This window comes from Entelurus aequoreus, linkage group LG16, assembly GCF_033978785.1.
Source record: "Entelurus aequoreus isolate RoL-2023_Sb linkage group LG16, RoL_Eaeq_v1.1, whole genome shotgun sequence".
Taxonomy (NCBI): Eukaryota; Metazoa; Chordata; class Actinopteri; order Syngnathiformes; family Syngnathidae; genus Entelurus; species Entelurus aequoreus.
Window position 1 is genome coordinate 35311980 of NC_084746.1, and position 20644 is coordinate 35332623.

At 37.1% G+C, this 20644-nt stretch overlaps 1 long non-coding RNA gene across 1 annotated transcript in view; it reads right to left on the minus strand.

The window, feature by feature from the left end:
• The window catches only part of LOC133631344 (uncharacterized), a 47940-nt gene extending 42500 nt beyond the window's left edge, over window positions 1–5440 (minus strand). Inside the window, exon 1 of the long non-coding RNA XR_009821448.1 lies at window positions 5241–5440. This is a non-coding gene — a long non-coding RNA (uncharacterized LOC133631344). The remainder of the gene's footprint in view (window positions 1–5240) is intronic.
• Between the last annotated feature and the right edge of the window lie 15204 nt (window positions 5441–20644).

Below are 20644 nucleotides of genomic sequence, written 5' to 3' on the forward strand. Positions count from 1 at the left end.
TCCTCTTTTACTTTCCAGACCAGTTCCTCTATAGCAGGGGTCCCCAAACTTTTTTGACTCGGGGGCCGCATTGGGTTAAAAAAAATTGGCCGGGGGCCAGGCTGTATATATATATATATATATATATATATATATATATATATATATATATATATATATATATATATATATATATATATATATATATATATATATATATATACATTGTCTTTATAATCCGTTTTGTCATTTAACATCAATTAACATTGTAACATTGATGTTCATCAACATTTAACAATGTCACGTTATCGATGGGAAAATTCATTTTTAGACAATATGATTTGCCTGAGCAGCTTGGAGACACCAAGAGTAACAAGCGGTAGAAAAAGGATTACAAAGGAAAGATTTAAAAAAAAATTGAATTAAAAATAAAAATAAATAAAATAAAAACACTTTTTTTTTAACTTGGGACTTCCCGTGGGCCGGATTTTGGATGCTTGGGACCCCTGCTCTATAGGCATCTTTCACAACCAAAATGTAAAAAACAACAAAATATGAATGCAAAGTGTAATAAACACCTTTATTCAGAAATGTGTTGTAAAAATTTGCTTCCGCATCTGTTTCTGACACATGCGTTTGGGGCTGGCTGCTCTGAAAACAAACCCTGCCCACTCTGCTTTGTTCCTGGTCTGAGCTGCTGTGACGTAGATTACCGTAATAACTCCTATAACACTCAAAAGTGCAGATTTCAACAATTGAAATCCTTTCTATAGTTCAAGACTTATGGTCATTTAAAAACAGCACTGCACATCATAATGGCGGCTACAGTTTTGATGTTAAAGGTCCAAAAAAATGATGTAGAACGTCCAGCGGGCCGGATTGAAAATCATAACGAGCCGCATGTAGTTTGCACAGGCTTGATCTACAATGAAAATAGTCATGAAAATAAAGAAAACGCATTGAAATGAAAAGGTGTGTCCAAACGTTTGGCTTGCAAACGTGTATTCATGTAATATTTGACAATATGTCTCACTTCTAATTCATTTAGTTGTAATAATGATTCAAAAAATTATAATAATAAATAAAGTTGCTGCCCAAAATTGGCCGCAGGGGCTGCATTTTGTGCACCACTCTATTTTTCCTTACAAATATTAGGTATTAATAAGTTGTTTCAACTTCAGGTTCAAATTAATCATTTAAAAATGTGTGTCAATGTGTGCGTGCGTGCGTGCGTGTGTGCGTGTGCGTGAGCTGCAGACACTAGACGCTGTTTAGTCTGCATCCGAAATGCTTCATTACGCACTCATAAATTCAACATGCTGACACTCCCTGCAGACTTTCTATTTCTCTAATTCTGTCTGACACGCGTGGAAACACGCGCACGCACGCACATTTTCCTGCAATAACCTCTCTAAAAAGTGATGACCACTTCACGTGCTGCAGATATGTATTTTATTACACCTATTTTCTTTATTCATTGAGGAGTAATCAGCTTAGTAATGTGCACGTTTATTTATGCGAAAGTCAGTGTTGGCCTATTATTAATTTTAGAATTATGTATTATTTTTTTTCTGCGTGTAAATGTTACAGAAGATATTTTCTAAAAGGAGAACATCTCTTTTCTTCCCCCTCAGAGGCAGGGTTGTATTCTGTCAGTCATGCATTAGAGGAGGAAGAGCAGACTGTAACATAAACTCTCTTTGCAGCCTGGGAGATTTTTTTATTATTATTATTATTGTAGGGTCGTTTTTTTGTGTGTGAAGTAAATCATTATTCGTTTTGCTGCATTTATAAGTTGTATTAATAATGTTATTTAGAATTAAAATTGACCTGGAATTTTTATTTCGTTAAAAAAAAACAAATACATTGCAATTCAATCATTGTGCAACTAATTTATCAAACAATTTAATGAAACAATTTGGGTATTAACGAAATATTCATGCACATGTTTGTTTCCCACCACTTTCATTTTTAACCAGGCCATTATGTGTCTGATATTATATCATTAAATTTGCAGTGCAGTTGAACACAACTGGGAATAAATAAATTATACATTAAAACACTCAAACAGAAGGAAATGTGATGTGTTCATCTAAAGAGAATATCAAGTAATCATAATAATGCCAAAACACAACGAAAACTGAATAATAATGCAGGCCTAGTAATTATAATATAAATATATTTATATATAAATAAAAAGTATGTATATTTTCTGCTGGATCTGTTCTTTATTTTATGCTGCCCTTTTTTTGCTGCAGCTGTTACATATACTGTAATATTGTACATGGTAATTGGGATATGTTATATATTGTATATATCATATAAAATATAGTATAATAGAATAATAATATATTATTATATATTATATACTGTATACATAATATGTAAATATTACATATATTTTATATTTTATATTGCTACTATGGTACATTTTTAGTCTACATTATACCTGCACTATCCTTTTCCATCCTACTGTGTGGAACAATTTCCCTTGTGGATCAATAAAGTGTGTCTAAGTCCTAGTAAAAATAACTTAAATGTTATAAATATATGAAGAACAATTTACTAGATCCTAAAGAAAAGTATATTTTGATAAGATAACAACATTTTTGAATAATGACAAGTGCAAATAATGATGCAATATTAACAAATACAAAAGTGGTGTGGGTCAAACAATGAAAAAAAATAAATGTGCTGATTAGATATCATCCGAAAAGTAAAAATCATTTCACATACTGATCTATACATTTAACCATGATGTTTGAAATTATGACAGGACAAAAATATGTATTTTACTTATGTTGCTTGACTAAACTTAGCATAAAATCCAAGGGAGGACCTTCGTGGTAAATAATGACTTGTTTCATGGGCACGGTGAAAAAGGAAAACAAATAAAAACGAGGGTCACGTGCAGGGCAGCCTTGCAATTGACAGCTAAACCTATTAATTGCAGCTTAACCTTTGGAGAAAAAAAAAACTTCAAAACATTATTTTCTTTTTTGAAGCAGTCACTGCAATTGAAAATAAATACAAGGCCACAGTACCAAGTAGCCGTGGTCTTATTGTATTAATAACACACTCCTGCATGTTGGGATGGAGAGGAGAAATGCTCGCCATCAAGGACAGGGACTAACTGGGGTGGAATATCATTGTGCTGAATTTCCATAGGAGTGAAATATGATGCCAGGGAATGTTGGACTGGTCATGTGCCAGCCGGGCTGCACTTTGATGCCAGGCCAAAGCATCCGTGTAATAAAGCCCTGAGAACATGGGAAGATGTGCACTGACCAGAGAATATTCCATGTCGAACGACAAATATCAGTGAGCTTACTGACCTTTGTGACCTAAAGCATTTAACTTCATTTGTATGTTATATGTTTTGACAATAAAAAGGCGATAAAGGAATGTGACGGCAAATCAAATAAATGCCACGTCATTGCTTTATTTTGATTATGTTCAGTTCAGTTTCAGTTTATGTGGAACATGCATACGATACAATGTAGTGCATCACATATTTCCAGTTGTTTCATTACAGCACGTCCGAAAAGGAGTAGGAAGAAGCTGAACTTATTTAATCCTACCCCTTTTCATACCATAGCAATTTTATCCCATTTCCTTGTTCTCTGTAATAAAGCCCTGAGAACATGGGAAGACGTGCACTAACGAGAGAATATTCCATGTTGAATAACACTGACCTTTTATCCCATTTCCTTGGTCTGTAGAAAATGGATGGATGGATGGATGAATAATATAACATAGTAAGTAAACAAATATTAAATACAAAAATAATATTTATCTCCAAAAAAAGGGTTCAAGATGTTCATCATAAATATTGTTCTGTGTACTTTGTGAACACTTGTAGTTTGAACAGTCTCTTATTTAATTCCATGTATGCTAAAGGTTTCAAGTGTAGTACGCGCATAAAAATGTTTTAAATTAGATATTCCTCTAAAGTGATATTTTAAGGTAGGAATAAATAAGCTTTGTTTCTTTTTAATCCCTTTTGGACTTGTAGTTTAAACTGTCTCTTAAACTGAATAATAATGATGCTTTGTTTGATTTCTTTGCTTAATCCATTCCATCATTGAATTCAATATACGGATACGCTGAAGGTTTTAAGTGTTGTACGTGCAGCCAAATGTTTTAAATAAGATTTTCCCTCTAAGGTTATATTTCTCCTCTTTTGTTGAGAAAAATTGTTGTACATTCTTGGCTAGCAGGTTATAGTTTCATTTTAGCTGTTTGCAAATGCACCAAATCCTTGAATTTCAATATTTTTGATTCGATAAATAAAGGGTTTGTATGTTCTCTATAGCCAACATTATGTATTATTCTACTTGATCTTCTTTGTAACACCATTAGTGAATGAAGTGCACATTTGTAGTTGTTTCCCCATATTTCTACACAATAACTCAGATATGGTCACACTTTATCTAAAAAAAAAAAAAAAGGGTTCAAGATGTTCATCATAATTATTGTTCTGTGTACTTTGTGAACACTTGTAGTTTGAACAGTCTCATATAAACTGAATTATATTGGTGCTTTGTTGTTTTTCTTTGCTTAATCCATTCCATCATTTAATTCCACATACATGCTAAAGGTTTTAAGTGTTGTACTTGTTAGAGTTTCCCTCTAAGGTTATATTTATCTTCTTTTGTTGAGAAGAATTGTTGTACATTCTTGGCTAGCAGGTAGTTTCATTTTAGCTGTTTGCAAAAGCACCAAATCGTTGAATTTGAGTACCTTGAAGGTAGAAAAGCGCTATACAAGTAGAACCCATCTATCATTTATTATAATTTCAATATTTTTGATTCAATAAATTAAGTGTTTGTATGTTCTCTATAGCCAACATTATGTATTATTCTAATTGATTTGAACAACAAACATGCAGTGGCTCGCCCTCCATTTTCCACATAATGTGCCTGCAGAGAGTCACACACACACACACACACGCACACACACACACACACGCGCGCGCGCAAACACGCACACGCACTCACACACACTCCCACACACACACACATTTATAGGTGTCAACCGTGCAACGCAGCAAATATTTAGAGCAACGTGTTCTCAACAAGTTGTCAATCTCAGCTAAATGCAAAAAGGCCCCTGTGTACTTTTATGTTAGCTAGGAGAGTTTAGAGGACATGCAGGCACATTTCTTACTGAATAAAACATGCTGACATACACAAGAAAAAAGATGCGTTTCCCCCCAATTAAAACGTGTTTGAAATGTAAATTATTGAAATATAACATACCATAAACGCCTTCTTCTTTTAAACCATCCTTCCTTGTGTCGTCTTTGGTATAGCTTGTGACATTGTGAGCAGGCATGGCACAAAGCACATTTTAATTGTGTACAGTAAGACCCTTTTTTTTCTTCTTCTTTTTGTTGTTGTTGAGCTATCGGCTGCCTGTGGGCTGCGCAGCTCTTTGCTGCCACCTGTCACCAAGTGGTGGGATCGACGTGCAAGGGTGTGCTGTGTAACGCTGAAGGAGGATGACTTGTTTGCGATTATTTGGGATATTCTATTTTTTTTTTTAAATATTATTTATTTTATTTTTTTTATTAATTAGACTGACCCGAAGTACAGTATTTTTCTTTAAAAAGCAGCTGTATTTGTTTTTATATAGCCACGTTCTGATTGAATCTGTTATGTGGCCGTGCTTTGATTGGAAAGCTACACCGGAAGTCGTTAAAAGTGAATATAAATAAAGTACAGCAAGCACTCCAATCAATTAGCAAACAGGGTGTTCCTTATTAATGATCAAAGTAAACCTGCAGGAAGTAACTTTGTGGTACTTGAGGAGCAATATGGATAAATAAAAGTTGGAATTTTATACTTCATTTTTTTTAACATGTTGATGAGTACACTAAAAAATGCTGGGTTATTTTGATAACCCAATTTATGAGTTGCGAGTGTTGGGTTAAATTTTTTATTTATTTTTATGATCCATTTTTGGGGTTATAAGGGTATTATTTTAACTACATTTCTGGGTTTTCAAAACTATGAACCATTTTTGGGTTGTTTTTCAATGAGTAACGCATTTTTTTTTTAAATTAAAAAGTTACTTTTTCTTGAAGGGAATCTTATTATGGATTAACATTATTTACAATCACACATCTTTTGTACATGATAATATATGAGCATGCTGTATAGCAGTGGTCCCCAACCACCGGGCTGCGGCCCGGTACCGGTCCATGGATCGATTGGTACCGGGCCGCACAAGAAATTTAAAAAAAATAAAAAGTTTAAAAATTTAAATTTAATTAAATCAACATAAAAAACACAAGATACACTTACAATTAGTGCACCAACCCAAAAAACCTCCCTCCCCCATTTATACTCATTCACACTCATTCGCACAAAAGGGTTGTTTCTTTCTGTTATTAATATTTCTGGTTCCTGCATTATATATATATATATATATATATATATATATATATATATATATATATATATATATATATATATATATATATATATATATATATATATATATATATATATACACACACACACACACACACACACACACACACACACACACACACACACACGCACACACACACACACACACCCCGGTCCGTGGGACACATTTTCAAGCGTTGACCGGTCCGCAGTTACAAAAAGCTTGGGGACCACTGCTGTATAGGACTACTATGACCATAGACGGCAATTCTTGTAAAAAAAAATGTCACTCATATCTTGCTTTTGAGTATATTTTAAGGGAATAAAAATAATTGTGATCAGTAGTTGGGAAGGAGTAGGACAAACCAGCAGTAAAATTGATAGTTTTTAACCAACTATTGGGTCAAGGAGCGCTAAATTGCGCGACCCAATAGTTGGGTTAGATATAACCCAACATTGTAGTGAGCATAACTCAGCTTTTGTGTTAAATAAATTCAACCCAATAGTTGGGTTATGATTCAACCAACATGGAGTTAGCATAACTCAACGTTTGTGCTATATAAATTCAACCCAATAGTTGGGTTAAGAATCAACCAACATTGAGTTAGTGTAACTCAACTTTTGGGTTAAATAATTCAACCCAATAGTTTGGGAATAACCCAACATTAAGTTATCATACCTCAACTTTTTGGTTAAATAATTCAAAGCAAAAGTTGGGTTGAAAAAATGAACCCAAAATGTTGAGTTAAAATAACTCAAATAAGGGGTTTGTCCTTTTCTCAGCAGTTGGGTTAAAATTGGGTTATTGTTTAACCCAACATTTTTTAGTGTGTGAGTCTAATTTTGAAGAAATTTAATTTGAAGTGAAAAAGTAGGTCAGTGTTGATAATATTACATCACATTTTATCTAGATGTGGATCTAAACTGTCATTAACTGCAATAGTTTACCTATTTTACCATGCTTAGTATTAATATTTAAACAGAAAATCAATAAGGCGCATTTTTCTGGTAGGAAATGTTATAAACTAAATTATTGTACTCTAACTGTTACCATCATAAACTGTTATAACATTTCTGCATGGAATGTTTCACCGGAAATTAAAGGTTAAAAATAAGTTACACACTATTAATATTAAGATGGAATCTCAATTTTAAAAAAAATTTTCCTAAAGGAAATAATAGAAATTAAACTATGTTAAAGTAATTGATTGTAATCTGTCCCAGTGCCGTCATAACATCTTTAAAAACTGTATTTGAATCAACATTTTAAAGTGTAAAAATACATATTGATGTCAAAAAGAAACAAGTTGTTCCTATTGGAAATAATTAAAGTTTAATGAGGTGGAAATCATTCATAATTTAATTTGTCAGAGCATCAATTTGTTGCCATCATAACTGTATTTTACTTAACATTTTAATTAACCACTATTATTATTAAGATGGAAACTCGATAAAAAACACATTTTCCTCTATGAAATAATACACATTTCATTAAATTAAATTAATTTAATTTAATATATCCCAGGGTCAAAGAGTTGCTGTGATAAATCCTCTATTGAGTGTATTTTATTCAAAATTTTTAAGTGTAGAATTAAGATAATCACTATCAATGTTAAGATGAAAACTTACTGAAACACATTTTCCTGTGGAAATAATATAAATTGAATTAAATTAAATTAATTTAATTTAATAAGTCCCAGGGTTAAACTGTTGCTATCATAACATTTTTATTAAATGTATTTTTACTTGATAATTGTAAGTGTAAAATAGGTTAAACACTATTAATATCAGCAGGGACAGATAAACAAAGCATCTAAATGGCAAATTATATATATATATATATATATATATATATATATATATATATATATATATATATATCAGTGGCGTGCGGTGAGGTTAATGTCTGGTGAGGCACGACTGCATCATCACAGTCAAATTTAAAAACATATGAACCTGCAGTGCAGGTGTACCTAATGTTGTGTCCCTGCGGTCGTTCGCGGCTCCTGCAGCGCGAGCATTGTTGTTTTTGCACTTTTTGGCTTCTTGTTAAGTGACTTTTTTTGGGTGGATTCGGTCTTGCACATGGAGGGTTTGGGTGTGGGCTTTGGTTGGTGTGGCCGCGGCGCTCCCGTCTGCAGTGCATTCTGCGGCGGAGGTGCTTGGCACCAGGAGGCGGGGTTATGAGACGAGCCTCACACAGTGTGTCTCCGCAGCAGATTTATGATCGCTCAGCACTAAAAATAAGTTACACACATACAGTTGTTGACAAAATACACTGTACATTATATACCTCAGCTAACTAAACTATGGAAATGTATAATATAATTCATATAGCAATACGGTCTCACTGCACAGCAGGCCAGCAGTTAGCCGAGTCGCAATCCATGTTGAGGCACAACGCAGTGACGTGCCTCAACTGGCTGCTGATAACCGCACCGTCTCTTCTCAGTATTTGAACGGAAAATGTGAAAATAAAAATAAAAATAATCTAAAACGGGTGAAGTTAAATGGAAAATAACTTTAGTATAATCACTGGATACATATAACAATTTAATTTTTTTTTTTTTTCTTTTTACTTTTTTTTTCTTTCCATGATGGCAGGTGAGGCCGTGCCTAGCTGCCTCTAGTGACGGCACGCCACTGATATATATATATATATATATATATATATATATATATATATATATATATATATATATATATATATATATATATATATATATATATATATATATATATATATATATATATATATATATATATATATATATATATATATATATATATATATATATATATATATATATATATATATATATATATATATATATATATATATATATATATATATATATAACATTTCTTAACATATTCACTCATCACACAAGTGTAAAAATAAGGTGCACTTTGTCAAAAAATGTGAATAAATTATAAACAGTAAAAGTGGAATCTTACATCTAATTATTGACACACAGGAGAAATATAATCTTAGAGAAAAATGTAATAAAAACATTTGTACGCACGTACAACACTTAAGACCTTCACTAAATCAGTATGTGGAATTAAATGATTGAATAGATTAAATCAAACAATGTACTAATATGATCCACTTCAAGAAACTCTTCAAACTTAAAGTGTTTACAAAGTACAAAGAAGAAGAACCATGATAAACATTCTGAATTTATCTATTATTTATCTCACCGTATGAAATATAACTTACTTCACTAATTATTATTTATTTATTTTTAATGTTATTAGTTATGGAGTATATTGGGAATAAATTAAAAACAGGAAGTGAACAAAAGTGTTACCAACTGCTATGTAAAGGAAAAGGGGTAGGATTAAATAAGCTCTGCTTCTTCCTACTCCTTTTCGAACATGTTGAATAGAGAAATGGGAAACTGTGATGTGTCATGTTGTATGCATGCATGTTGCAAATAAACTCAAACTCAACTCAACTCAACACTTCTTTGGTGCATCTCTCCAAAAAAAAAAAAAAGTTCATTCTTTGATGTTTGCTAAAGTGTGAGGTACACTTTTATGCGGCCTAAATATCGATCATATTCCAAATCCTACGACTCCGGTGACTTTAATGCTGCAGGTTCCAGTGTATTTAGCGGCCTTTGGGATAAAGAAAGTGCATTATGTCATTGTTTTTCCTTAAACTGTTTATTCTTCTCACAGGGTTTCCTTGCGGGCTTTTTGAGGACAGACCTCTTGAACGCTCACACAGCTGACTCCCCAGCACCAAGCAGAGCTCCGTCGCCTGCGTCCAGCTGCAAACCACAAACAGACTGAGGTATTTTCCCTCGGGGGAGACCGGGGCCTTTGATTTGTGCCGTCAGGTTATTACTGAAGAGGCGCACAAATATGAAATCCCGGCAGCTGCGTTGCTCATCAACACAACAAAAAAATACGGTAGGAGCATGTAGTCTGCACATGTGACAACACTTCCCAGACCGCTAAATATTGAAAACAGACCAACATATTGCGTTTGATAAATAGCTTCGGCATGACTTAGCGGTTTGCCATAAAAGACAACAGTTTAAGTAGAGGAAATGAGAAAATAACGGGACACAAACGCATCGCATACTTGAGACAAATGCGGTTTGTGTGATGAGGCCGTGATGCTCCCATATTCCCGGCAACGGAAGAGCTTTCTTGTGTTGCGTTTGCAAGGAAAACACCACAGTGGATCCAAATCAGGGGACTTTAATGTACAAAACCCAAAACCAGTGAAGTTGGCAGATTGTGCAATTCGTAAATAAAAACAAAATACAATGATTTGCAAATCCTTTTCAACTTATATTCAATTGAATAGACTGCAAAAAAAAGATACTTAATGTTCGAACTGAGAGACTTGGTTATTTTTTGCAAATAAAAGCTGGCACACGTGGCAAAAAAGACTGAGAAAGTTGAGGAATGCTCATCAAACACTTATTTGGAACATCCCACAGGTGAAAAGGCTATTTAGGAACAAGTGGGTGCCATGATTGGGTATAAAAGCAGCTTCCATGAAATGCTCAGTCATTCACAAACAAGGATGGGGCGAGGGTCACCACTTGATCGAATTGTTTAAGAACAACATTTCTCAACCAGCTATCGCAAGGAATTTAGGGATTTCACCATCTACAGTCCGTAATATCATCAAAAGGTTCAGAGAATCTGGAGAAATCACTGCATGTAAGCGGCAACGCCTGTGACCTTGGATCCCTCGGGCGGTACTGCATCAAAAAGTGACAACAGTGTGTAAAGGATATCACCACATGGGCTCAGGAACACTTCAGAAAACCACTGTCAGTAACTACAGTTGGTCGCTACACCTGTAAGTGCAAGTTAAAACTCTAGTATGCAAAAACAAAGCCATTTATCAACAACACCCAGAAATGCCGCCAGCTTCGCTGGGCCCGAGCTCATCTAAGATGGACTGATGCAAAGTGGAAAAGTGTTCTGTGGTCTGATGAGTACACTTTGTAATTGAATAGACTGCAAAAGACATGATACTTAACATTCAAAATAGGAAACTTTGGTATTTTTTGCAAATATTAGCTCATTTGTAATTTGATGCCCGCAACATGTTTCAAAAAGCTGGCACAAGTGGCAAAAAAGACTGAGAAAGTTGAGGAATGCTCATCAAACACTTATTTGGAACATCCCACAGGTGAATAGGCTGCTTGGAAACAGGTGGGTGCCATGATTGGGTATAAAAGCAGCTTCCATGAAGTTATCAGTCATTCATAAATAAGAATGGGGTGAGGGTCACCACTTTGTGAACCAATGCCTGAGCAAATTGTCCAACACTTTAAGAACAACATTTAGTGCTGAAATGTACATACAGGTTTTGGAGCAACATAAGTTGCCATCCAAGCAACGTTATCATGGACGCCCCTGCTTATTTCAGCAAGACAATGCCAAACCATGTGTTACAGGAGCATGGCTTCATAGTAAAAGAGTGCAGGTACTAGACTGGCCTGCCTGTAGTCCAGACCTGTCTCCCATTGAAAATGTGTGGCGTATTATGAAGAACAACTTAAGCTGTACATCAAGCAAGAATGGGAAAGAATTCCACCTGAAAAGCTAAAAAAATGTGTCTCCTCAGTTCCCAAACGTTTACTGAGTGTTGTTAAAAGGAAAGGCCATGTAACACAGTGGTAAAAATGCCCCTGCGGCAACTTTTTTGCAATGTGTTGCTGCCATTCAATTCTAAGTTAATGATTATTTGCAAAAAAAAATGAAGTTTCTCAGTTGGAACATTAAATATCTTGTCTTTGCAGTCTATTCAATTGAATATAAGTTGAAACGGATTTGCAAATCATTGTATTCTGTTTTTATTTACCATTTACACAACGTGCCAACTTCACTGGTTTTGGGTTTTGTATGACAAGTTAGTCTGCAAAGGCAAAGTTTCCGACTGTGACCAGAATACTATTTGTTTTCCATCAGAGGCGATTGGTTTATTAAGATTAAAAGATTAAAGTACCAATGATTGTCACACACACACTAGATGTGGTGAAATTTGTCCTCTGCATTTGACCCATCCCCTTGGGGAGCAGTGGGCAGCAGCGGCGCCGCGCCCGGGAATCATTATGTGAGGCTCTCCTCCTAAGGCTGTGGTCACAATGTTGCATCTGACGTCCCCAAAATCTTGCCTTGATGCTTTTAGTAAATCCTACTAGCAACATGTGTCTGTCGCCTTGATGGCAATTAGCTTTGTTTGGAGTGTTCGGCTTCAAGAAGCTTTATTGTGCACTGCAGTGATCTGCACTTACCCAACGTAATAGAGGCCGTATACCAGGGGTTCTTAACCTTTTTGAGGCCCAACTTTACCACCACAGAGGAGCCGGGGCCCACTCAAATATTGACACTGTGTTAGTAGTCTTAGGCTTGATTTTAATCATTTAAAAAAATTATATCTAACCTACCATATTTTTCGGACTATAAGTCACACTTAAAATCCTTTTATTTTCTCAAAAATCGACAGTGCGCTTTATAACCCAGTGTGCGTAATGTACGGAATAATTCTGGTTGTGCTTACCGACCTCAAAGCAATTTTATTTGGTACATGGTTTAATGATAAGTGTGACCAGTAGATGGCAGTCACACATAAGAGATACATGTAGACTGCAATATGACGCCAGTAAAAACTTTAGATGTTCCATTAGAATAAAGAACATTACACACAGCGCCCAAAAATCTCTCAAAATGTTTTAGTACAACTTTGAAGCTGCACCGCTTGTTGGATTGTCGGCCCATTACGGCTACCAAAGTCAGAAATACGAGTATTACTATGGTGTGTGTATAAGGACCTAAGACCGCAAAATGGCACACATTAGCAGACCTGGCATTTTGTTTCGCAATATTATGCAAAACCAACTTTTCTTACCTTCTGGTACCTGCTGATCTGTTTTTGGGATCTGCATAAGTCCTGAAAATTTGCGGATGTCCGCCACTGCAGTCCGTGTCGATGCCATAGTCGATAAGCTTCTTCTTTTTCTCTATCTTCTTGTTATGGGGCATTCATCCTCTGCTGTTGACATTTCTAATACAAAGTAGTGTAAAGTTCTAACTTATGTAGAATAGAATAGAATAGAATAGAATACAATAGAATGGACTTTATTGTCATTATATTTGCATATAACGAGATGTCTCTCTACGGAAGCGCTAAAACATACCGGTGTAGTGATTTTTTGGGAATAATCGCATGCAAAATGAGAGTGCGCTTCATATGAATTTTTACCACAAACATATTCCTGGCCCAGTCCTGATAGGAATATAATAGCAAGTTTCCTCAAATACTGCTAATGTCCCTAGTGGTGCGCACTGAAAAAAGACGTATCGAGTTCAAATCCCGGCCAGAGCTCTGCCAGGAACATATGCAACTACATATTTTAATTATGTTGTATTTCAATCATTATTGAACAATGTCCTTCCCGTGGACTTGTTTTAGGTGAAACCATGCATTAAATTAGTTTCAAGTTGGATCAACTCCTTTCAATGTTAACTATCTTCCACAGTTACTTAAGTTTTTGAAGTGCATAAAAACATTTGATTCTTTTTTTCTTCCACAATTAAAAAAAAAAAAAATCAGTCCAAAACAAAAGTATCAAACCTGGTTTTTTTTATATTATTTTGACCCTTTGAAGGGCTTTTGATCAGATAATGTCACAATAAATTAACTATTGTTATGCAAATGTATATTAATTAACACCTGTGACATTGTTTGATCGAAAGGCCTTCAAAGGGATTAAAAGGTATTTTTGGAATTTATTTTTGGGGCTTAAGTTAATTGAGATTCAGCATTTATTACCGTATTTTTCGGACTATAAGGCGCACTTAAAATCCGTTAATGTTCTCAAAAATTGGCAGTGCGCCTTATAACCCGGTGCCCCTAATGTACGGAATTATTCTGGTCGTGCTCACCGACCACGAAGCTATTATATTTGGTACATGGTGTAATGATAAGTGTGACCAGTAGATGGCAGTCACACATAAGAGATACGTGTAGACTGCAAAATGATGGCAGTAAACAAACAAAAACTTTAAATGTTCCATTGAGAATATAGAACATTACACAAGGCGCTCAAAAATATGTCAAAATGTTTTTAGTACGACTTTGGTAAGTTATGAAGCCTCACCGCTTGATGGATTGTCGCCGCATTAAACATACGAGTATTATTATGGTGTGTGTATATGGTAAGACATATTATTTGCCGTTTAGTTTTACAGTGGCCTAGTCCTAGTGGTTAGAGTGTACGCACTGAGATCGGTAGGTTGTGAGTTCAAACCCTGGCCGAGTCACACCAAAGACTATAAAAATGGGACCCATTACCTCCCTGCTTGGCACTCACCATCAAAGGTTGGAATTGGGGGTTAACTCACCAAAAATGATTCCCGGGCGCAGCCATCGCTGCTGCCCACTGCTGCCTACTGCTCCCCTCACCTTTCAGGGGGTGAACAAGAGGATGGGTCAAATGCAGAGGACACATTTCACCACACCTAGTGTGTGTGTGTGACAATCATTGGTACTTTAACTTTAACTTTACCTTTAAATATTGGGCGAAAATAACTTTTCTTACCTTCTGGTATCTGCTGATCTGTATTTGAGATCTGCATAAGTCCTGAAAATTTGAGCGCATCCACCATTGTAGTCCGTGGCAATGCCGTAGTCGATAAGCTTCTTCTTTTTCTCTACTTTCTTGTTATGGGACATTCATCCTCCGCTGTTGCCATTTGTAATATAAAGTAGTGTAAAGTTCTTACTTATATCTGTCAGTAAACTTGCCATGAAAGCGCTAAAACATACCGGTGTAGTGAGTTTAGATTATTCACCCAAGGAACTTTAGTTAATAGAGAGTTCCGGTCGGACCGTTTTTCACTGGACACATTTCCGGCGTTGTTGTTGCACTAGTGAGCCACGGATGAGAAGATGCTGCTTTGTTATTGATTGAAGTAAAGTCTGAATGTCATTAAAACAGTTAGCTCCATCTTTTGACACTTCTTCCACTCCCGTCCTTGCACGCTACACCGCTACAACAAAGATGACGGGGAGAAGACGCTGTCGAAGGTGAGCCACGTAAATAAGACCGGCCACAAAACGGCGCATCCTGAAGTGACTGTCAGAAAGCGACTTGAAGATGATCTGTAAAACATAATCTATGCAACATTTTGACCAAAGAACCACCATTACATGTTATGTAGACCACAAGGAAGTCTTTTATATTTAGAAAAAAAAATCATATTATGACCCCTTTAATGCGCCTTATAATCCGGTGCGCTTTTTGTATGAAAATAGACCTGAATAGACCCACTCATCGGCAGTGCGCCTTTTAATCCGGTGCGCCCTATGGTCCAAAAAATACGTTATTCTTTACTCTTAAGCTTGAAGTTATAACACACCATCATGTGTGTTTTTATGTTTAAAAAGATGGTTTCACGATGCAGCTTGTTACAGAAGAACTTATCTCAAGAAGAAAATGCAAACAGTTCATATATGAATTCCCACTCTAGGTGGGCAAATTATAAAAGTGGGTGGTGGGGTGCGGGGGGTGTTTCTACTTAACAACTGCAGCTGTATTTAGGAAATGTAGACTTTGACTGTTACACCTTAGCCATCTGCTATGAGTGTGCGTGTGTGTGTGTGCGTGTGTGTGTGTGTGTGTGTGTGTGTGTGTGTGTGTGTGTGTGTGTGTGTGTGTGTGTGTGTGTGTGTGTGTGTGTGTGTGTGTGTGTGTGTGTGTGTGTGTGTGTGTGTGTGTGTGTGTGTGTGTGTGTGTGTGTGTGTGTGTGTGTGTGTGAACAGTTGCACTGAACCCCCTTGTTTGGTTGTCAAAACATCGATTGACATCCATTTGATTTTCCTAAACCCTGCAAACTCCAGCGTGGAAGTTCTGTCAACGCAGGCGGAGCAGTTGAGAAAACAGGATTAGTCACTATAGCAACACCTCCAAGCAGCACGTGCACGCCGGAGAGGAAAAAGGATCCTGTGTGAAAGTGACGCCAGCGATGACACTGTATATTATTATTATACAGGCCGTTCTACCAGTCACCATTGACACCGGCTTTTTATGTGTAAAAGGTACCGGTATGAACCTCAGATCCTGGCTGGAGTGATGCGTAACAGGAGAGAGTCCAAACACTAACAGGGTCAATGGTGTCAAGTGACTTGGAGTCTTGAGAGTTCCTTGAAAGAGAGCTTAGGTTCCATAGCGCTCGTCACAGAGGCAGCTTAATAATGCGTCTGACAGGACAGACGTGGAAAGTGAGGACAATAGGTGTTTCATTTTATACGTGACAAAATGATTGTTTCCAGAGTAAAACCGCCTTCATCGTCAACATTAAAGCCACAGCTGCCAGTATGTGGTTGGTAAGAGTGTTCACATAATATTGATATATCGTCAGCTATAGTAAGTATTAGGGTTGTCCCGATACCAATATTTTGGTACCTATACCAATACTTTTCTAAAAAAGGGTACCACAAAAAATTGCATTATCAGCTTTATTTGAACAAAACATCTTATGGTACATTAAACATTGGTTTCTTATTGCAATCTAAGAACAATTTTATCCTTAAATAAAATAGTGAACATAATAGACAACTTGTCTTTTAGTAGTAAGTAATGATGATACCACAAATTTAGGTATCGATCCGATACCATGTAGTTACAGGATCATACATTGGTCATATTCAAAGACCTCATGTGTCTAGGGATGTATTTCCTGAGTTTATAAACATAATATGAATTTTGAAAAAAGGAAAAAAGATTTTGTGACGATAAAAAATATCTATGTAACCATAGTAGTATGAACTAAATACGCTATTGTACTTGGTATCATTACAGTGAATGTCAGGTGTAGATCAACCCATGGCGTTTGTTTACATTGTGACGCCGGTGAGCTATTGTATCCTCCTACGGTGTGTAGTGAAGCATGTTTAGCTATTCCTCGTCCTGCAGTGATAATGATACTCGTAAGAAACTTACTTTATTAGTCACCATGGAGGGGAGGATTAGTGATTTAGAAGTAGCTAAAACACTTCCGACTGTGGATGAATTTTAGTTGCTAGCTAGCTAGCCATGTCTTAAAGCACCTCTTCCTGAGGGCGTTTCAGTGTTATAACTTCACCTTTATCGTTAGTTTTTAAGCCAAAATGCGTCCTTTTTCCCTTTTCTGTCTACACACTGTGTCTGCTTGTAAGTACTCTGTGATTGTGCGCTGCCTGCCGAACATGCTCCTCTGCTCGTAAACCGGCAATGACACAACGTGACGACGCGCCGTCATGCCCGTTAAAAAAATAAAAAAATATGGGGAACCGGTACTTCTCAAACAGAGTATAATACCGTTTTTGATTCATTAGCACCGCGATACTATACTAGTATCGGTATACCGTATAACCCTAGTAGGTATATAGGAAAGGGCTACTTACAGTATATGAACATATCCAACAGATAGGTTTTAAATAATCTTTCTGTTCTGGTCAACCTAAAACCAGAACCATAATCTGAGGCTATAATTTCTATTAATAATTATCAAGACTAGACTCCAGCCACTTCATCCAAATCTAAACTTAAAACCCTTTTCCCGGAGCCTAAGACTCACTTTATTACTATAGAAACGTCCCCAAGCTGTATCCTCAGAACCTGAATTTCTGACTGTTGTCCCAAAGTCTGTACCTCCGACTTGTACTCCCAAGGTTTCCCTTAAATCGCTACACTCAGAATTTTTTAACTGTTTCCCATTGGGCGTAGGACACTTCAACCCAGCCTACATCCAAGTCAGTAACCACAGAGTGTTACTAAAGCTACATTCTAGACGTTACAGCTAGAGCTTTGACACAACAAGGTTGCTTCTGAGCATTGGAATAAGCTTTCGTCTCCTTAAACTATAGAGACCTAGACTTTAAACTGTTATTTTTGAACCTGGGAATCAACCTGTTTCACTCCGACCTTGCCCTCAAGATGTATCTAAAGAAACTGGAAATGTCTTGGACACAGCTTTCTTGACAAAGCCATTCTCCTTCTTCAACCAGAACATTTACGTTGGACTGTTTCCCCCTAATCTTACAATCTCTTAGGCCACAAACCGTATCCACAGAATCGGTGTGTGGGACTTAGACCTCCTTTTTCCAGGAACTGAGCCTTGTTCCTCCAAAGTTAGCATCTAATATCTACACCTATAATCTAGATTTTAGACTGTTGGCCCAGAAACTTGAAATCTTGTGAGACTATCTTTGAATTTTCTCAGCCAAAACGTAGACTTTCAACTGCTGCTCTCAAGCCTTCTGCAGTTCCCTAAGAATGTAGTCTTCAGACCGTTATCCTAAAAGTCGGACTCAGAAAAAAATGTCAATCTTTTTGCCCAGAGCTCAAACATTCAACCGATATCCCCGAGCACAGGAGTCTTTACCCCTGTATAGATCCTAAAATGTAACCACATAGTGTTACACATAGAGCTTAGACTTTACAATGGTGATTCTGAGCCTTCTTCTACTGAGACCATATTCCTCTATGACCTGGGCCTATAATTTCAACTGTGACCTCTGAGCCTAAGGTTTAGTCTTTTTCACTCTGGCCTAAGTTCCAAGCTGTAGCTACAGAAACTACAAAAGTCTTGAACACACTCTCCTTGATTAAGGCCATCCTCCTTCTTCTGTGACCAGAACTTACACTTTCGACTGTTTCTCCCAATCATTCAATCTCTGAGGCCCTAAACTGTAGCCACAGAATTATTGTCAAGGACTCAGACTCCTTTTCCCAGGAACTGAACCTCAACCAACCAAAGCTACAAACAAATCTCTACAACAGGGTTATTCAACTAAATTATTTTGTGGGCCACATTTCTAGAATGGTAAGGACCGGGTGCTGAACTTCACCCTTCACTATTATCTTCACTATTATTCTTATTTTGTAGATTCCTGAGGACAAGCATCTTAAGTAGTTGGGATCTTTGTCCATTCATTTTGTCAGAGTTGCAGATTTCAGAGAAGAGCCTTCCAACAGAAGTGTGCTCCTGTTTTTAAGGACCTAATGCAAAAATAGCTTAAGTAGTTATATAATAAGAGTTAATACATTGTCTCTTGGGTTGGGGAGGCTTGGGGAGGAGACCCTGCCCCATGTGGATGAGTTCAAGTACCTCGGAGTCTTGTTCACGAGTGAGGGAAGAGTGGATCTTGAGATCGACAGGCAGATCGGTGCAGCGTCTTCAGTAATGCGGACGCTGTATCGATCCATTGTGGTGAAGAAAGAGCTGAGCCAGAAGGCAAAGCTCTCAATTTACCAGTCAATCTACATCGACCTTACCTATGGTCATGAGCTTTGGGTTACGACTAAAAGGACAAGATCACGAGTACAAGCGGCCGAAATGAGTTTCCTCCACTGGGTGGCGGGGCTCTCCCTAAGAGATAGGGTGAGAAGCTCTGCCATCCGTTGGGGGGCCCAAAGTAAAGCCGCTGCTCCTCCACTTTGAGAGGAGTCAGATTAGGTGGTTCGGGCATCTGGTCAGGATGCCACCCGAGCGCCTCCCAACGGACGTGTTTGGGGCACGTCCAACCGGTAGGAGGCCACGGGGAAGACCCAGGACACGTTGGGAAGACTATGTCTTTTGGCTCGCCTGGGAGATCCCCCGGCAGGAACTGGACGAAGTGGCTGGGGAGAGGAAGGTCTGGGCTTCCCTGCTTAGGCTGCTGCCCCTGCAACTCGACCTCGGATAAGCAGAAGAAGATGGATGAATGGATGGACATTGTCTCTTTGACAGTGCTCCCGTGATTTTAGGAATCTGCTGCAAAAATGTTGGTCTCTTCCAAGTTTTTCAAACTTAACTCACGGGCCAGGTGTGGTGTCATTACTGTGCCAGATTTAGCCCTCTGGCCACAAGTTGAATAGCCTTGTTCTACACCCATGACCTAGACTTTAGATCATTGGCCCTGAAGTTTACAATCTGCTTTTTTCTTCTGAGACTATCTTTGAATTCCTGCAACCATAACCTAGACATTCAACTGTTGCTCTCAAGCCCTCTGCGGTATCCGCGGAATCTAGGCTTCGGACTGTTGTCTAATAGGTTTGACATGGGGAGATACTCCAATCTTTCCGCCGAGAACGCAAACTTTTAACTGTTACCCCTGAGCTTTGGATCCCTTCACCATTATTGTCCCTACAGTAAATCCAAAAGTCTCAAGATGCCGTATTTCCAGGGTTTTATATCCCTATCATAACATTTTGTCAAATGAACCGCGGTATAGATTATAATCTTCC